Source organism: Sminthopsis crassicaudata, chromosome 1, assembly GCF_048593235.1.
Source record: "Sminthopsis crassicaudata isolate SCR6 chromosome 1, ASM4859323v1, whole genome shotgun sequence".
Taxonomy (NCBI): domain Eukaryota; kingdom Metazoa; phylum Chordata; class Mammalia; order Dasyuromorphia; family Dasyuridae; genus Sminthopsis; species Sminthopsis crassicaudata.
Window position 1 is genome coordinate 191,973,740 of NC_133617.1, and position 19,352 is coordinate 191,993,091.

The 19,352-nt window shown below is 36.2% G+C and overlaps 1 long non-coding RNA gene across 2 annotated transcripts; it reads right to left on the reverse strand.

Moving 5' to 3' along the window:
• Positions 1-591: 591 nt before the first annotated feature.
• LOC141553530 (uncharacterized) lies at positions 592-15,125 on the reverse strand. 2 transcript variants are annotated; one of them, XR_012485502.1, is made up of 6 exons: positions 15,002-15,125; positions 14,520-14,594; positions 14,007-14,128; positions 12,971-13,054; positions 10,388-10,492; positions 592-709 (listed from the first exon to the last, which is right to left on the reverse strand). It is a non-coding gene; the product is annotated as an uncharacterized LOC141553530 (long non-coding RNA). The 2 variants fall into 2 exon arrangements; XR_012485508.1 differs by having other exon boundaries at positions 13,958-14,128.
• Positions 15,126-19,352: the final 4,227 nt, after the last annotated feature.

Genomic DNA, 19,352 nt, shown 5'->3' on the forward strand with positions numbered 1-19,352 from the left:
TACTGTTTTTATGATGCCATTTTAGTAAATGTCCTTGCTAATTGTATCTGTTGGCTAATTGTTAAAGAGAAGTACACTTTGGGGGATCCTAAAGTATAATTTTAAGAGCAGTTATCCATGGGGCAGCAAGGTGGCTCAGTGGATAGAGCACAAACCCTGAAGTCAGGAGGACCTGAGTTCAAAACTGATCTCAGACACTTAACTAGCTGAATGACACTGGATAAGTCCCTTAACCCCAATTGCCTCAGGGAAAAAAATTGTAATTAACCACAGAACATCTCTTTGGGGAACCAACCTGCAAATTGAAAGAGTAATCCAGAAGGGATACATGATTGAGTATAAAACAACTATTTATTTCCTTTTCCACAGAAAATAAGTAGAAAAACAGAAAACATTCCAAATAGCCTATTATATTCCCAAAGAAGTTAACGATAATCTCATGGGATGGATAAGCAGATATTTTGTCATTCAAGTTCACTCAGACTTGCACTGTACAAGCAACTCACAGGATGTATATCTTCTGACCAGCAGGTGTATGTTTCTCATTAGTCCTTCAACTGCAAAATCCTCCTGACAGCAGGTGTCTTCTCTGAGAAGCTCTAGTCAGCTCACGCTTGAATATCCAGGAATATCAAGAACTCAGCATCCATGAGATTACCTACAAGCCTGGAAATATCTATTTCCTATCATCCCTGGCCATTGACATGTACTGGAAGAAAAGGGAAAAGAGAAGGCAGACAACATCTTGAAGTCCAGATCCATACCTGACAAGGCAAGTACATATTTAGAGAATAACATGAAAATCATGGTGGGGTAGAAAGAACACTGATTTTGGAGTAATCAGATCCAGATTTGAATCCCAGCTCTTCTATAAACCTTGGCAAATGATTTCTCCTATCTGGGCCTTGGCTTCTTCTAGATGATATCTAGGGTTCCTTTCAGCTCTAATATGGGGCTATTATGGGTGCTAGGAAAGCTTATACCCACAATTCCTATTCTTGTTTTGCTTGAATTATAAAATTAATTCTGCTCAGATCTCAGCTCCAAATTGTTTCTCCTGCCACTTAAATTCCTCATGACATTTATTATACTTCTATGAACTTTTCTCTAAATCTAACTACTTTTCTGGGTGTGTTTGTTTTGGTACCCAAGGCCTTCACACTTCTGTGCTCTCACTTCAATTTGTCAACTTGAAGGCATTATCTTTTTCTCTATAACTAATTTCCCATTCGGGCACCTGAGCCTTTCATTGGCTGCCACAAAACACTACCCCTGCTTCATATTATTATTACTCAGCAGTACCCCTAGGTCTCTTTCTTCATTAGTTTCCTACAGCTCCATTTCATTAAGTCTGAATTTAAATGTTTTATTGGTTTTCCCTAAATGCATAATCTGACATTTCATACTATTGAATTCCATTATTAGCCACTTTTCTGCCCATTTCCCTTGTGTGTCTTAATCCTCCTCCAGTGTAGCACATCCCTGAAACACATTATCTGTCTCTCTGACTTTGCAGACTTCTCCTTCACCAACTAGCCTCTCCATCAATTCTCCTTGATCCTCGTTTGTGTTGACCACAAGTCTTGGCTCCAGAAATCACTCTATACAAAAAGCTGAAAGAAGAGATTGGTGGGCATGGGAGGAAAGAAAAAAACTTGAAGATAGGAGACAGTAGGAAAAACATTTCTACAAAAGCCTTTTCTTTTTTTCCTTTATCATTTTTCCCCTCTATCTTTTTTCCTTCTCAACCACAAAGTTGGGAGCAAGGGTAGAACTGAGAGGAAAAAACAGAAAGTTAAGAAACAAGAATCCAAACGATATGAGGAAGTTTGATGTTTGGAATCCATCTATACCTGGCCATGAATAGGTTGGAGAGATGTCAGAAATAACCAAGTAAAAGATCAAGGATCTGGCTACAAATGATAAAGAAAAACTTTATCTTAGTAGACTTAATAAAAATGATGCTTCACAGAATTTTTACAGCAAGGTGTCTCTTATCAATATGTCATATATTCAGATGGTTCAGAATTCTTTGGAAGATATGACAATAGAGATAATCATTTTAGTGATCATCTGATAATAAATATCAGGCAAGGAATAAAACAGGGAAATATATGTTTACCACAAGTATTCATCACTGTAATATAGGAAATCCAGCATAGAGACCCGATTAAGAAAGAACTCATTTGGGATGGTGAGGTCTTCTTCCCATTTACAAATAACATTATGTTGATTGCATCAAGCCCTATGACATTTCTGTAACCACTCAAAGGAGTTGTTTGACCATTTAAGCAGGAAAGATCAAATACATGGGAGAAAGGAGGGATATCTACTGCACTGATTTCAATATGCATCTAAATTAACATTCAATAGAATTTACCCAACAAAGGAGGGAGATATTAAGCTGGATTACTTAAGGAACATTGCAAACCATTTTTACTGATTTTATTTCTCATCAAAGCAAATAGTCTTCTTTTCAATATAAATATTTTGCCAGTATTGCTGGATAACTATCAAGACCTGGGATGCCAATTATGAAGAACTAAAGATGACAATGGAAAAGCTCATGGAGACATGAGTATACTGCAATATATATCCACTGAAGAACTCCAAAGAAAAACCAGAGTAAAGGATGTCACCCAAGAATTATATGGCAGAAATAGATTTGCTGTTCATATGGCAAGAGCAAAGAATGACAGATAGATGGCTGGAGGGCTCCAACAACATTGTCATGAGATCAAGAGAGAGTAGGAGGATCTCCAACACATTAGTGAATTTTGGTTTGGTGAATTTTCAGAGCAGAGATGAGAGTTACACAGGATAGACAGGCATGGATGCATTGTGATCTGCAACTAGGTGGCACAACATATGAGAACACTGGATCTTAATTCAGAAAGACCTGTTCAAATCCAACTTCCTATATTTAATAGCTGTGTGACCCTGAATAAGTCACTTGCATTTTATTTGCCTCAATTTTTTTCTTCTATGAAGTGGGAATAAAAACAGCACCTACCTCACAGAGTTATTATGAAGATCAAATGAGCTAATATTTGTAAAACCTTCCCAAACTTTTAAAATATTATAGAAATGCTAGTTATTTTATTAGTAGTACTGTGTATTCGTCAAAGAGTGCATCCTGAACTGAGAAGATCCCAAATCCATGTATTTCAGAGATAACAATTGATAAATACTCACACATATATACATACATACAAATACACACACACAAACACATACCCTTCAATGCTGTTGGCAAAACTTGATCAGATAAAAACAAAAGTAGAGAGTTCTATTTCCCCACAGAGACAATTCCTTTGTGGGATGACTCCTTGAGAATGCTGCAGAGAGGACTGAAATTTCAATTCAATTTTTTTTCAATTCAGTAAACATGCATTAAGCCCCTACTATGTGCCAGTCACTATACTAAGCTCTGAAGATACAAACAAGAAAAAGGACAAGTCTCTGTCCTCAAGGAGCTTACAATCTAATAAGAGGAAGACAATACCAAAAGGAAGCTGAAAAGCCAGGAAGGACTGGGGGAAAGGGAAGTGTCCAGCAAGGTACCAAGGTGTGCCTTGTGTGGAGTATCATGTTCTAGGGATTCAAAGCCAAGATGACATATTAATGGAAAATGGAGAATTACATGGAAAGTTCAGAGTTTGGGAAGAATGTCCTGTTCTATGCACTGGACCTCTAATCAAAAGGAAGAGGCAAAAAGCAAAGTCAAGAACTATACGAACACAATTACAAAACACTTTCCACACAAATAAAGTCAGATCTAATCTCTTGGAAAAACATCAAGTGCTCATAGGCAAGCCAAGCTAATATAATAAAAATTACAATACTACTTAAATTAATTTACTTATTCAGTGTCATACCAAACTCCCAAGAAATTTCTTTTCAGAACTAGAAAAAAATAATAACAAAATTAATCTGGAAGAACAAAAGATCAAGAATTTCAAGGGAATTAATGAAACAAAATGCAAATGAAGGTGGCCTAGCTGTGCCAGATCTAAAACTTTATTATAAAGCATCAGTCACCAAAACCTTTCGGTACTGGCTAAGAAATAGAGTAGTCGGATCAATGGAATAGGTTAGGATCACAGGACAAAATAATAAATGAATATAGTAATCTAGTGTTTGACAAACCCAAAGATTCTATCATTTGGGATAAGAACTCAATCATTGACAAAAACTGCTAGGAAAATTGGAAATTAGTATGGCAGAAACTAAATATTGATCCACACCTAACACCATATATCAAAATAAGGTCAAAATAGGTTCATGACTTAGACATAAAGAGTGATAAGAAAATTAGAAGAATGAAGATCTCAGATCTGTGGAGAAGGAAGGAATTTGTGGCCAAAAAAGAAGTGGAGTCCATTATTGAATACAAAAATAATTAATTTTGATTATATTAAGTTAAAAAGGTTTTGTACAAACAAAACGAATGTAGAAAAGATTAGAAGGGAAGCAATAAACTGGAAAAACACTTTTACAGTTAAAGGTTTGGATAAAGGTCTCATTTCTAAAATAAGTAGAGAATTGACTCAAATTTATAAGAATTCAAGCCATTCTCCAATTGATAGATGGTCAAATGATATGAACAGGCAATTTTCAGATGAAGAAATTAAAATCATTTCTGAATGTGGATCACAACATAACATTCTCACTCTTTAGGTTTGCTTGCATTTTGTTTTCTTACTCATTTTCTTTCCTTTTTGATCTGATTTTTCTTGTGCAGCAAGAGAATTGTATAAATATATTTATACATATTGGATTTAACATTTTTAAAAACATGTATAACATATACTGAGTTGCTTGCTGTTTAGGGAGAGAGTGGGGGACAAGGAGGGGAAAATCTGAAACACAAAGCTATGCAAGGGTCAATTTTGAAAAATTATCTATGTATCAATTCTGATGGACATGGCTCTCCACAACAATAAGAAGATCCAAATCAATTCCAATAAATCAGTAATGAACAGAACCAGCTACACCCAATGAAAGAACACTAGAAAATGAGTGTGGACCACAGCATAGCATTTCTACTCTTTCTGTTACTGTTTGCATGCATTTTTGTTTTTCTTCTCAGGTTATTTTTACCTTCTTTCTAAATCTGATTTTTCTTGTGCAGTAAAATAACTGTATAAATATGTATACATATATTGTATTTAACCTATACTTTAACATATTTAACATGTATGGGACTACTTGCCATCTAGGGGAGGAAGTGGAGGGAAGGAGGGGAAAAGTTGGAACAGAAGTTTTTGCAAGGGTCCATGTTGAAAAATTACCCATGCATATGTTTTGTCAATAAAAAGCTATAATAATAAAGAAAAAGTATCCATGTATATGTTTTGAAAATAAAAGCTTTAAAAAGAGAAAAAAGAAATTAAAAACATATCTAGTCATATGAAAAGGTGCTTAAAATCATTATTGATGAGAGAAATGCAAATTAAGACAACTCTGAGATACCACTACAAACCTGTCAGATTGGCTAAGATAACAGGAAAAGATAGTGATGAATGTTGGATGGGAATGCAGGAAAACTGAACTGATCCATTTTTGGTGGAGTTGTGAATGAATCCAACCATTCTGGAGAGCAATTTGTAACTATACCCAAAGAATTATCAAACTGTGCATACTCTTTGATCCAGCAGTGTCTCTATAATCCAAAGAGATCTTAAAGAAGGGAAAGAGATCTCTATGTGCAAAAATGTTTGTGGCAGCCCTCTTTGTAGTGGCCAGAAACTGGAAACTGAGTGGATGCCCATCAGTTGAAGAATGGCCAAACAAGTTATGGCACATGAATGTTATGGAATATTATTTTCTATAAGAAATGATCAGAAGGATGGTTTTAGAAAGGCCTGGAGAGACTTACATGATACTAAGTGAAATGAGCAGAACCAGGAGATCATTATTCATGGCAACATCAAGATTATATGATGATCAATTCTGATGGACATGGCTCTCATCAACAATGAGGTGATTCAGACCAATTCTAATGGTCTTGTGATGAAGAAAGTCATCTGCACTCAGACAGAGGACATTGGAAACTGAATGTGGACACAACATAGTATTTTCACTGTTTTTGCTATTGTTTGCTTGCATTTTGTTTTCTTTCTCATTTTTTCCCTTTTTGATCTGATTTTTCTTGTATAGCATGCTATTTATGGAAATATGTATAGAGAAATTGTACATGTTTAACATATATTGGAGGGGAGAAAAGAGGGAGAAGGGAGGGAAAAATTAGAACACAGGGTTTTGTAGGGATGAATATTGAAAATTATCCATGTATATATTTTGAAAATAAAACACTCTGATTAAAAAAAAAGAGGCAAGTGGCAATTAGGGTAGGGAGGGTGAGAAGATAGCATCAAAAACTGATACAATTTATTATCATTATCGTTGTTGTAAGATGATGATGAAGAAGAAGAAGAAGAAGAAGAAGAAGAAGAAGAAGAAGAAGAAGAAGAAGAAGAAGAAGAAGAAGAAAAGAAAGAAAAAAAGAAAGAAAGAAAGAAAGAAAGAAGAAATTTCTCAGAGAGGTTAGACTAAGGGACCTCTTGAATCTATTCTATTATTGAAATTTCTTTGAACAGATGAGCTACAAACAGAAGTGAGAGGTTACACAGGTGTAAGGGTGAACAACTATCCTCCTCCAGTCTGTTCCTGACTCAGCTACAAATTGACTATGTGACTGTCAAATTGCTTCCCTCTTTGACTTTTATTTTCCTCAATTATAAAAGGAAGTTTCTCTCTCTCTCTAAATATATATATGTATGTATGTATGTATATGTATGTATATATGTATAAGGTCCCTTCCAGATCTAAGACTTAATAAGTCTAAAATAAATTAAATGAGGACTTCTCTTCCCTGATGAAAACAGAGGTGGAACCTCTCCAAGTAATTGCTCTCTGCAATAGCTTTTTTTCTTCTTGATTCAGCAAAGGATAAACCTGCTTTCCTCTCAACTTTGATGCAATGCCCTTCAGGATTTCCTCTGGACATTCTGGGGTAATAGAAAATCATCTTAGTTTAGTCTGTGCTCATACTATGTTTACTGTTGTGCACTTGCCCTTGGGCAATAGGCACATTTTTGGTCTGGTTTCCTATGGAAAGAAAATTTTTGAAAAGCCCTCTCTCTGCCTATGCCTGTTTCTACAAGTCTGTGCCTCCTGATTTTCATTCTTACCACCCATCCCAATGCAGCTTCTCCTGATGCCTTAAGATCTGGCTTTGTCTTGATAGCTTTGCAGAACAAACTTTTGGGGTATTCAAAGCCAGAATAGGCTGCAGCTTTAGTTATTCCCCTTCTTTTGCAATGCCTAGGAAAAGGAAACAGGTTTCATTCAGATGCTTCCCTCCTCTCAGAAGAAATGTGAACTATAAAGGAGGCATAGAAAACTAGCATCTATGTGGTACTTAAAAGTTTGCAAGACACTTTACAAATATTATCTCACTGAATTCTCACAATAACCTCAGATAAAGAAATTGAGGCAGACATAGATTACATGATTTGCTTAAGGGTCCCACAGCTAGGAAGTGTCTTAAGACAGACATAGGTCTTCCTATGTAGGTAGGTCATATATTTCTTGCTTCGTGTGCAATTAGACATGGTTAACTTGTTAATATGTCTTACTTAACTTTATTTATTATCTGGAAGGTTTCTTAGAGGGTTAAGTGTGACAGGGGAATAGCCATTGGAAAGTGACAAGACTTTTTTTTTTTTTAAAGGATCAATTAAACATTGTTTAAAAAAAATTTTTTTAAAAGACTTCAATAGTTTAATGGTTCATTTTCTAGCATAACAACGAAGCATGAAATCAAAGAACTCCACTTAGAGACTCCTCCTTCCAGACCTTTTATTATTATTTTACTCTTTCCTTGTCCTCTAAGCCAAGTTTCCATCCTTTTTCTTTCACATTAAAGAACCTTTTTTTTTGTTTGTTTTTGGTTACCTGGATCATTATACTCAAACAATAATAATGATAATAACTCACATTTACATAGAATTTTAAGAGAGCAGAGCTATTTACATGACAACCCTGCCCATAACAATATTGCTTGGTAGGTGTAGTTATTATTAGTCCTGTTTTACAGATGAAGAAATTGGTCTCAAGCAAAGTGACCTTTCCAGTGTTAGTAAATGCCTGAAGTGATATTTGAACCCCAGGTATTCCTGGTTGTAGGTCTTGTTAGATGGTACAGTGAATAGAGTGCCAGGTTTGTAGTCAGAAAGACCTGAATTCAAATCCAACCTTAGACATTTTCTAAGTGGGTAACCTGGACAAGTCATTTAATCCTGTCTACCTTAATCTTCTTGTCTATAAAATGAGCTGGAGAAGGAAATGGCTAATCTAGTATTTTTGCCAAGAAAACCCCAAAAAGGGTCACAAAGAGTTGAGCATGACTGAAATGACTGAATAAAAACAAAAATTCTATCAGCTATGGCATGATAACTGCCTTTTTTCTAGTACCAAATATGGTACTATTATTCTAAGAGGGCCAGGTGTGTCAAGACTTTTGTATATAAAGACCATTGCTCAGTGAGTTACTTTATGAGGGAAGATGAGGGATCTAATGGAACATAGGATAATAAAAAGGACTTCAAAGATTGTGTGGGACAATGACCCTAACCCAAATAAAAAATCAGAGACTCTCAAAGTAAAAAGCAAAAAAAAAAAAAAAAAAAAAAAAAAAGGATTAATTACAATCTCTGAAAAAGGGCAACTCCCAACAGACAAGGTGTCAGTAGAGGAGTGCAAAGTACAAAATACCAGAAACAAGATTTATAGACCCTAAATGCAGAAGGCCCCTCTCCCCTGACCTTTTCCCCCATTGTCTAGGGGAGTCTGAACTTATCCTATAAACTCAGAAATCTATCTCAGAAACAAAAGGATACTAGTAAATAACAAACGCTTTATCCATCAAGTATTTGTGCTAATTAAGAGATGGGGGGAACAGGAAGGAAATGCTCATCCAAGACAATAAAATACCTGCAGTTTTTTTAGCTATAGCTCAACTTGTTATGCAATTTCAAGTCACAAATAGGGCCTAGTTCAAGGCCACATTCCCATGAGAGGTCTTCACTCGATTTCTCCTATTCAGAGATCATTTATTTAAATACCCCATCTAAACCCAGAGATGTTATTACTTACCCAATGTCACAGAAGTATTAAGTGGAGTCCAGGTTTTTAGATTCCAAATCAAGAGTTATTTCTACCACATTGCCCTACTTTCCCTAAGCATTATCCAATGAAAAGAATAAGTTGTAGCTGTAATTGTTTCATCATATGACATACACCACCTAATCTGTAAGGAATATTGTCCCTGCTAATGAAGAAAACAATCATTTCTAACCAGGATTCACTGGATTGATAGAAGACTAAATAAAGGTATATATCTGAAATTGGAACAATAGTAACAACCATTTCATTCTTATGTGCTTTAAAAAAAAAAATCTATTAATGTCTTTTGTTTTCAAATTATAGTTATTTCCAGATATGCCTGTCTCTTCCCTCCCCACCTAAAAGGTTACCCTTCTTTTATAGGGAAGGAAGAAAAATATAAGCTAAACCAACTTGCCCATCAATTGGGTCTGAAAATGTATGAACATATATACCTGTAGTTTTCATCTCTTCAAAAAAGGGGTGGGGGAGGGAGAAAGCACATTTCCTCATTTCTTCTCTAGGGCCAAGATTAGTCATTATGATTCCACTCCATTCTTCAACTTCATTGTTCTTTGCCTTTTATATTTTAGCCATTGTATATATAATTCTTATGGTTTTGTTTTCTTTGATCAGTATCAGTGCATACTGTGTTCTCAGGTTTCTCTGAATTCCTCCCTTTTGTTCTTTCTTATTCCCATTATGTTTATATACCACAAGTTATTTTAGCCATTCTGCACTCAAAGGGTATCCATTTTGTTTCTAGTTTTTTGATTCTATGACTATTTGGGTGCATATGGTACCTTTCTTTCTGTCTTTGACTTCCTTGTGGCATATGCCTGGCGGTGGTATCCCTGAGCAAAAATGTATAAACAGTTAAGTCATTTATTTTGGTTTGTTTTCCAGAATGGTTGTACCAATTCATAGCTCCATAAATAGGTGAGTAATGTGCTTTCTTCCCGCAGCTGGTCCCATTTTGTTTTTTCGAAAACTATTTATTCATATATTTTGGTCAGTTATCTAATGTGGAGTGGTTTTTAAAAAAACATTTTGAAGACTGCTTTCAATCATTACCTTAGTCCACAAGCCTATTATGTGTCAGAAATCGTGCTAGTAACTGGGGAGACAAAGACAAAAAACGAAAGGGCTCTGCTCTCTAGGAGCTTACATTCTATCCTAAAAAACATGTATTTTAAGTTTGTTCATGAACACTCACCTGGTAATTTCTGGGGGTAGACCCTGGCATTGGGGGAATCAGGAAATGCCTCATGAAGGTATTGTCTAGGGATTTTAAGAAGTGGAGAAGATGAAGGAGCTGATTCTACAAAGATAGAGATGAAAGATGTTAGAGAAGGACTTTGAAGCTACTTGGCCACTGAGTTACATGGTATTTCTATCTCCTTTCCCCAAAATTTCCACTTAAAACAAGGTAGTTAGATTAATTAGGCTAGCATTTGAGTCCTAAGGCACTAATACTCTCAGAAGTTTTCCTTCTCATCTAAGAGCTTATGGCCATTTTTAGAGAGCAGAGATTTTTGTCCCCAGGTTGCATAGCAATCAGTGATAAATCTAATTGGAAACAAGATGGGTTAATCCTTTCTTTTTTGATCCTAGGTTGCCCCTGAAAAGGGCTTCCCAGAGCAAGCAACTGGGTGAAAAAGTTTCATGAATAAATAAAGGACTTTCCTTTTTGTGTGTGGGTGTTTCTGGGTGCTCGGAAGGCAGCCAGGTCTTTAGGAGAGCCCCAGGCAGAGCTTCAGGCATCCTGATGGCTATCGTGTTGGAGATTCATACTTTAAGAGGTTGAACTAAGAGGCAAAGGAAATATTTTGGGAGAAAAAGGAACCCTGAGAAGTGAGGAGTGTGGCTGTTGAAAGCGCTCCTTGTCCTAGGCGAGGGTGACTCACCTACCATGCTCTGAGGCAGTATGGTCTCAGCCCAGCCTTGGGGCTATGGCTGTGAGTCATCTCCTCATCTTCAGTCAAGTAGGAAATCTCGGGGTCAGTCTTTAGCTAGGCACTGTGGGGGTTGGAGGAGTGTTGGAGTTAGGATCCCTATCCTCTAAGGGATAAAAATCTGTCTAGGAAGAGAAATTTAAATCAGTTTAACTAATGCAGAACTGTATAATTCATTACAGAATTTCACTTCAGACTCAAAGGGTTCTAAGGAAAGAGAAATCACTGAGGCCAAAAGGAGTCCGGGAATAAAAGGGAATGTAGTGTAATATTGGATAAGGCACTGAATTTGATATCAGGAAGATATGGCTTCAACTCTCATCTTAGATACCTAATTAGAGCGGTAATTTCACCCAATGGCAGGTATTTGAGTCCTTTTTGGACTAGGGCTTTCTCATTTGAGGTAACATAAGATTATAGACAGAGCTCTGGCCTTCAAAGTAAAAAAGACTTTAGTTCAGGTCTAGCCTCTGATACATTCCAGGTGTGTGACCTTGTATAAGTCACAATCTCTGAATAGCCCCAGAAACGTTTCTAAGACTATAAGAGAAAATGTTATCTGCTTTGGTCAAGGGAGTTTTCTTGTCTGGGAACTTCTTGTATTAATGAAATCATAGGAATCATCCCTATCCCTAATTTCTCAAAATCTACCCTGAGTATAATGAAACATACATTTAAGATTCATGAAACCAAGTGCAATAGTGGAATTGTGTGGAATAATTATTCTCTCCCTTATTCCTTCTGGCTACCCAATCCTATACACAAAACTATTGCCGGAGCATTCTTACCAATGGTATAAATATCCTAGAGCCAATAGTGGCCTTACCCGTTCTAAGGCTATAGCCCTGCAGCCAGGAAAATAAGCTTCAAATTCTCTAGATATGAGTTTTAGGGCATTTGGGGAGTCAAACCCATAGCTGGCTAATATAGCCTACCCATAATACTCCTCCTGTACTAGGACCAAATTAAAATGTAATAGGGAAGTATTTAACAAAATAAATCATAAATACAATAGAATATAGATAATGTTACTATGTGGTTTTCTAAGTCAGCATATGCAGGCAGAAATGTTTATATATGGCTTAGTGACTCCCTTTACTTTCTATTTGAGTTTGATACCACTAATCTAAGAGAAGATATTTTCTACTGCCCTACTGTAGCACAAGCTAATTGTGTTTCAGGTTCTCCTTGTGTGTTAAGCTCAAATTGTAAACCTATAATAACAAATAAAATATCCCCTTTATTAACTGCATCTTTTGATAGAGGTCTGTATGAGACACAAGGGAGACTCAAAGTTTGGGTAGGATGGTGAGATCTATCTTCAAGACATTTACAATCTAGTGATTTGGGGGAAGAGGGAATAGGACTAAAACATCGACAGCCTGACTACAAAATATTGCATAAAACATTAAGGAATTTTAAAACAGAGCGTTTGGGGAGGCCTGAGAGGGGGCAGGGTTGGCGAGGTGGGATTATAGATCAAGAAACTTTTGAGGTAGTATTTGACTTGACTTTTAATGGGTATATAGGGATTAAAAAGGGAAGAGAGGAAGATCATTAAAATAACAGTGTGAATAAAGGTGCAGAGGTAGGAAAAAATAGGGAATATTGTGGAACCAGTGATAAGTCTAAAATGGTGTCACAAGATGGCAGATGGCCGTGAATGCTATGGAGAAGAGTTGGAGACCTCACAACACACTCCTTCCTGGTATCATTCATTTAGTTAGACTGTTGTCCCGTTGTAAGCAAAGTAGTACTTTCTGATTTGAGGACATACAGATAAAGGTAATGACTATTGTGCTAAGCATATGCTAAGAATCAATAGCAATCACAGACAAGCTTACCTAGGACAACAGCCCTAAAGGGCTTACAGCAGTATACTTCTAATTTTCCAGTTTGGAGGAGACTACAAATCACCTCTTAAGATGCTGAGGGGAAAACAAATCAAACACGACAGACAATTAAAAATGCATCCAATTGATCTCAGATTTAGAATGTATAATGGAAATGTAATGGTCCATATCTTTGGTGTGAGGTGCTGATATATGAAAGAACAGAAGTTAATCTTCTATATAGAATCTTGACTTACTTCCAAGATTTTCTTTTAAACTGAGTTCCTAAGGAATGATATAGTTAACACTTGTTAAACTAATATGGTTGATTCCAAATGGGTATGCTACCTAAGTATAAAAGTTTACATTATTAAAAAAAATAAATAAATAAAGAGGCACCATTTTACAACTACGGCTTGGGAAAGAATTCTTAACGAAACAAGGAATAAAAATGATCATGAAAAAGAAAACAAACATTAAATTGCATATAATTTTTTTTTAAAAAACCTCCATATCAGCAGAATCAGTGTAGCATAGATAAGAAGACAAACTGTCAGTAGAGAGGAGTTTTTTTCATTAAGTATCTTTAATAAAAATCTAATATCTCAGATATGTAGGGAATTAACTGAAACATATCAGAGTATTTTTAATATATGTGTTCAAAAATATAAGCAAACATTTATGAAAAGAATAATTTCAAAATATTAACAGTCATGTAAAAGACTCCTTCAATCACTATGGTAGTAGTATGCTCTCATTTATTCTCCCAAGGCCAAGCAGGTTGTTCCCCCCCTTTTTAGGGTTCTGGGGTATCCTGTAGAGCTGAGGTATCTTTTCTTACCACCATCAGCTTTATCCCCCCATCTGTTATACTATTAGATGCCAGTAATTAGTACCCCAGTTTGGTTTAGCCAACTGATACAAATGAACTTTTACCAAAAAAAAAAATTTACTTTGAAGACATGCAATAATAAAAGTATAGATATTTCTTCCAAGTACCTCAGGACATCCTCTGGTCCATCCCAACTTAGTTTTGGGTGAAATGTACCTCATTAGTCTCACCAAGTTAATGTCCAAATACAGCATGAGTGCCAAGATATGTCTTCATTTTAGCTTCCAAAGGGCTGGGTCCTGAAGGTCACTTCTTGTTCCTTGGGATTTTGGGGCAAGCTAAATGCAAAACATGGACACAGTACTGAATGTAAGAGGTTTACCCCTTCTGACATATTAAAAATTTATAAGATTGGAGTCTCCAATTCCTTTGCCTAGAATGGAAGAGACAAAAACAAGGACTGAGAATGGTTTCACAAGGCTAAATTTTGATGTCAATAGAGAGGATCCAAGATTTTTTTTTTCCCTTTATAGCATAGTCTGTCACTAGATAGCACAAGAAAAGGATTTAGGGAGATCCGCTAAAACTGAGCAGCCAAATCGACTGACTCAAGGCCCTTAGGAAAAAAACAAAAAACAAAAACAAAACATTTCTTCTAACCATGTGGCTAGCAGACAAGAACCAGTTATAAAATGTCTATAAATATTCAAGTCCCTCTAAGAAACTTACATTACAAAATATCATGATTCTCAACCTCTCCACACGGGGGATACTGTCAGAAGCATTTTGTAAATGTGCCAGTCCCTGTTTAATGATAAGAGAAATGTAAATTGAAGCAATTCTGAGGTACCTCTTTCAGAGTTGGAAAATTAGCAAAGATGGCAAAAAACAAGGTTAACACAAGAGGAATTCAGGAAGATAGGCACAATAAGAAACCCATTGGTGGAGCCATTATTTGATGCATTTATTCTGAAAAACTTAGAATTATTCAAGAAAAGTCATTTGTCAGGGAGGAAGAGAGAAAAGGAAGGAGGGAGGCAGGGAGGAGTGGAGAAAGAGAGATAGAGAGACAGAGAGAGAAACAGAGACACAGAGACACAAAGAGACACAGAGAAAGACACACACACACACACACACACACACACACACACACACACACACACACACACATAGAGGTAAGAGACAGAGACAGTGAGGAGGCTCGTGCATACCACTGATGTTATCACTATCAGAAGAAAGGGCAGCTGATCTCTGGGAGCAGGAAACTAGTAGTTGCTGCCAATAGCCCTAACAAGGACATGAGGCTGTTGGTAGGCAGCATATAAAGTAAAAGAAACTCAGGCTTCAGAACTACTGATCTAAATTAGTCCACATGCTATGGTTATAGAACTGGTTGTATTGGAAGGAGGGGAGCAAAAGGAGCCAGGTGAGCCCTTTTATTGGGAAAACAGTGCAGTCCTGGGGAATCTGGTGACCTGGGAAGATTTCCCTAATCTTACTAGCATTGTGTGTGTATCAGTGTGAAGAGTTTGCCATATTTGGCTGTACTTAAAGTTGCTTAAGCCATGTGCTAAACTGTCAGCTTTACTATAAACCTCCTAGTATGTACAGTGAAGAACAAAGCAAAGATAATGCCTTACAGTGCCAGCTAGCAGCTGTGCCTTTCTGTTTTCCAGGTGTGTTTGTATCAGAGGTTAGTTATCCTTTCAGGTAACTGGCTTTCCAGGTCACTGGATCCTGACACTATCTTCAAGAATACTTGTTTTATCCACAATGAAAATAGTAAGTCAAGAACAGCACTCATATTACAACCCACTTCACTTCCTTCCTCAATCATAGTGGGAAGTAATAACTAAGATTACTCTTTAGCTTATTATGTCCAATATTTCCTCCAAGTCCATGGGCCTTGTGGTAGCCTGACAAGTATCTTGGCCAGCTAGGTAGCACAGTGGACAGAGTGCTGAGCATGGAGTCTAGGAGACTCACCTTTCTGAGTTCAAATCTGGCTTCAGATATTTATTAGTTGTGTGATCCTAAAAAAAGTCACATCACCCTGTTTGCCTCAATTCCCACATTGTAAAATGGTAAATCACTCCAGTACTTTGCCAAGCAAACCCGGAATACAGCCACAAAGAGTTGGATGCAACTGAAAAAACGACTGGACAACTACAATTGGCAAGTATCTTGAGAAGGCAAGTCAGTCCTCTCTATATATGAGAGAATCTCAGAATTATATGGCTGTAGAGTTCCTGCTGATTAATCCACCTTATAACCTTTAGGCTGGGCCATATTAAACACTCTTGGGCTGATGTTAATTGATTTTATATTTCAAGACCTTCCCAGTCACTTTCTTAACTACCACTGCTAGGAAATTCTAACCTAAATCCCTCGCTGCAGCTTAAGTCTGTTTACAAGTAGATTAAATGAATATGGAGAACATCTGGTCAACATTATCTCTATGATAACCTTTTCCATGTTATAAAACCTCATTAATTTGAACCCCACTAATTCAGATAATTCTGTCTGAGACAGGGCTGAAGTTTTTCCTTTGTACTATCTGTGGAAAAAGATGGGTTTCCTAAGGGCAAATTAATGCTATAAAGGAGATTTGGAGAGGTGGCAGTAGAGGAGGGAGGGATGATGTTTATCCTACTTTAGAGAACTTTTAAACAGTTTAGTAGCTTCTATTTGCATGCAAACAATAAATAAAATCACATCAAAGGATCTTTGTCCACTCTTTAAAACCAAGGACTCTTGCCCTACAATACCCTTAACTATTATTTAGTGAAACTATTACATTTAGAAGTATTTTACATATTCCATAAGTGAGAGGGTTTAAAAAAATTTTATACCAGGCTGACTTTTTCTTTAATTATTCTGAGAAATGATGATTACATTTAACAGAAAAAGGCTAATGAATTACATTCAGTTGAATATCCCAGTAGTAATTATAGTCCAATCCTGGTCAACTCATGTTTGTTTAGTCTCAGTTTCCCCATGTATAAAATGGGTAATTTGAGATTAGATTATATTTAATCATATTTATGAACTACCCAAATTATCTAGTTCTAATTTTATTATTCTATGTTTCTTACATCTTCTTAGTATCTGTGTCCTTTCTAAATTGTCAACTTTTCCACACACAATCTGTAGGAAACCCTGAGTTCAACATCTTACTCAGTGACAGTCAGCATGATATAGGAGAAAGTAGGCTGGACTTTTTGAATCCTGGCTTCAAAATTTACTCCCCAGACTTTTAGTCTCCTAATCTCTAAAATGAAAATAATGTTACTTGTACTATATAACTCATAGGCTTATTGTAAAGAAAGTGTTTAATCAACCTTAAAATGCTAAAGAAGGTGAACTGTTATTGTTACTCTATTCAAAAAACCAAATTCTTACTACATACAATGAAAGACTTTATTGGCTTTTGAGCATGGGCATGTCAGGATTGCTTTTAGATGATTGTCCTCTTCTCTGCCAAAGCCTCAGAAAAATGGCTCACACACCATCAGTCCTTAGAGTCCATGGGAGCACGAGAGAGTGACCTGCCTGTAATTAGAAGGTTAGAGCCCAATCAGGATCACAGATTGAGAGATGGAATGGACCTCCAAGATCACCTAGTCTACCTTCCTTATCTTTCAGATGAGGTAACAAAGCCCAGAGATGTTCTTTTTTTTTTTTCCAGGTTTACACAGGTGGTAAGTGCAGAGCTAAAATTTGAATTTACATCTGATTCCAATTTCAGCACTCTTTGCCCCAAGCCAAAGGGATTGAAAACAAGATCAGGCATCTCTGTTTCATGCAAGTGCATAACAGAAAAATCTGAGGAAGATGGGAATTTTTTTTAAAAAATGAGTTAAGGGTGAAAAATTACAAATAATATATGCAGAGTGCATACTGCACAGGTCCTGAAGTCATGGATCCGAGTTCAAATTCAGACACTTAGGCTGTGTGATTCTGGGCAACTCACTTAACAATAACTGCCTCAAAAATAGCAAACAGAAAAGAAGTCATCTCTTTTTACCTTGGGCTTCATTACTTAGAAAGTAGGAGATTCAAGGCTACATTATTATCCTGACCCTCAAAAAGCTTAATGTGAAAGCATTATATAAACATTTGGAAAAGCTTTCCATTTTTAATTCTAGGCAACTTAAAGGCTTAAAATTTACTTGGCAAGATTCTGAAAGATGAAAAGAAAATGAGCGTTGAGCACAAGATTAGCCCTGTGAAAAATTGTGACTAGGTGCAGTTTATCAAATAAGTTCTTGCTCTCCTTTCCCTTTTCTCTTTTTTTTCTCTCACATTTTTAGTCAGCATCTGAGGCCAGATGTGAATTCAGGAAGATAAGTTTTCCTGACTCCAGGCTTGACACTCTATCCACTACAACTCCAAATTTGTGCTATCAATGGATAGGGATGCCCTCCATTGGGTAAGCTCAATCCTGTTTAACAAATTTCAAGTGTGGCCACTTCTCATGATATTTGTATATCCACAGATGTCCTAGGTTAGACCTGACTTGGGCCAAAACTGGTCTCTCAGGTTCAGTATTGGAACAAGATATCTGACAGTTAGCAAAAGGGTTTTTTTTTTTTAGCCATAGCAGAAGAAGGATATTCAGAAGAAGGGAAAGATATTCAATGTTGATTCAACAGAGTGCATCTTCCCTGTGCCAGCTACAAGTCTGTTGGTCTGAAACCTGGAGGAAGAGCTAGGTGATGCTTCTTGCTCTGGTTTTGTACTAAAGGCAGCAGGAATCTACATCAAGGGCCAGAACTTTTACTTCCTTGAACCAATTAAGATTCCAAAATGATTTCAGTAGCTTTTATGGAAAAAAATTAGCAGAGCCAGGTGGAGCAGGTCTTAAGATATTGCTTCCATGACAATAAGTGACAAAATGTAAGCCAAAGAAACAAATATCTAATGGCAAAATTTCAGGTTATCCTGGAACTGAGGAAGTGTTTGGAATGGGAGAGAAGGGCTTTCTCAACTCACCCCAAACCTGTGTGTGTCTTTCAAACAGAGTTTTTCAAAGATCATTTATATAAATCTAAATGGGAATAATGTTACTTTTACTATGTTATAAATGTTGCATTTATATGTATACATGAATATATATGTGTGTATATATTTCCACAATTATCATGCTGCAAAAGAAAAATCAGATCAAAAAGGGAAAAAAATTGAGAAAGAAAAACAAACACACCTCTCTCTCTCTCTCTCTCTCTCTCTCTCTCTATATATATATATATATATATATATATATATATATATATATATATATATATATATATATATATATATATATATATACACACACACATATAATGGGTGACAGTCAAAAGATTGTTTCTATCAAACTTTTTCAACATTTTTGTTAGTTTCATTGAACTTTCTCCAATTATCCAATCTTAATTTTTGTTTAAAAGATGGCTGTCTAGAATTGTGAAGGAGGAGGGAATACTAAGATATATTTTGTTATTGTTGTTCAGTTGTTTCAATTATGTCCAACTTTTTGTGACCTTATTAGGGTTTTGTTTTGTTTTGTTTTGTTTTGTTTTT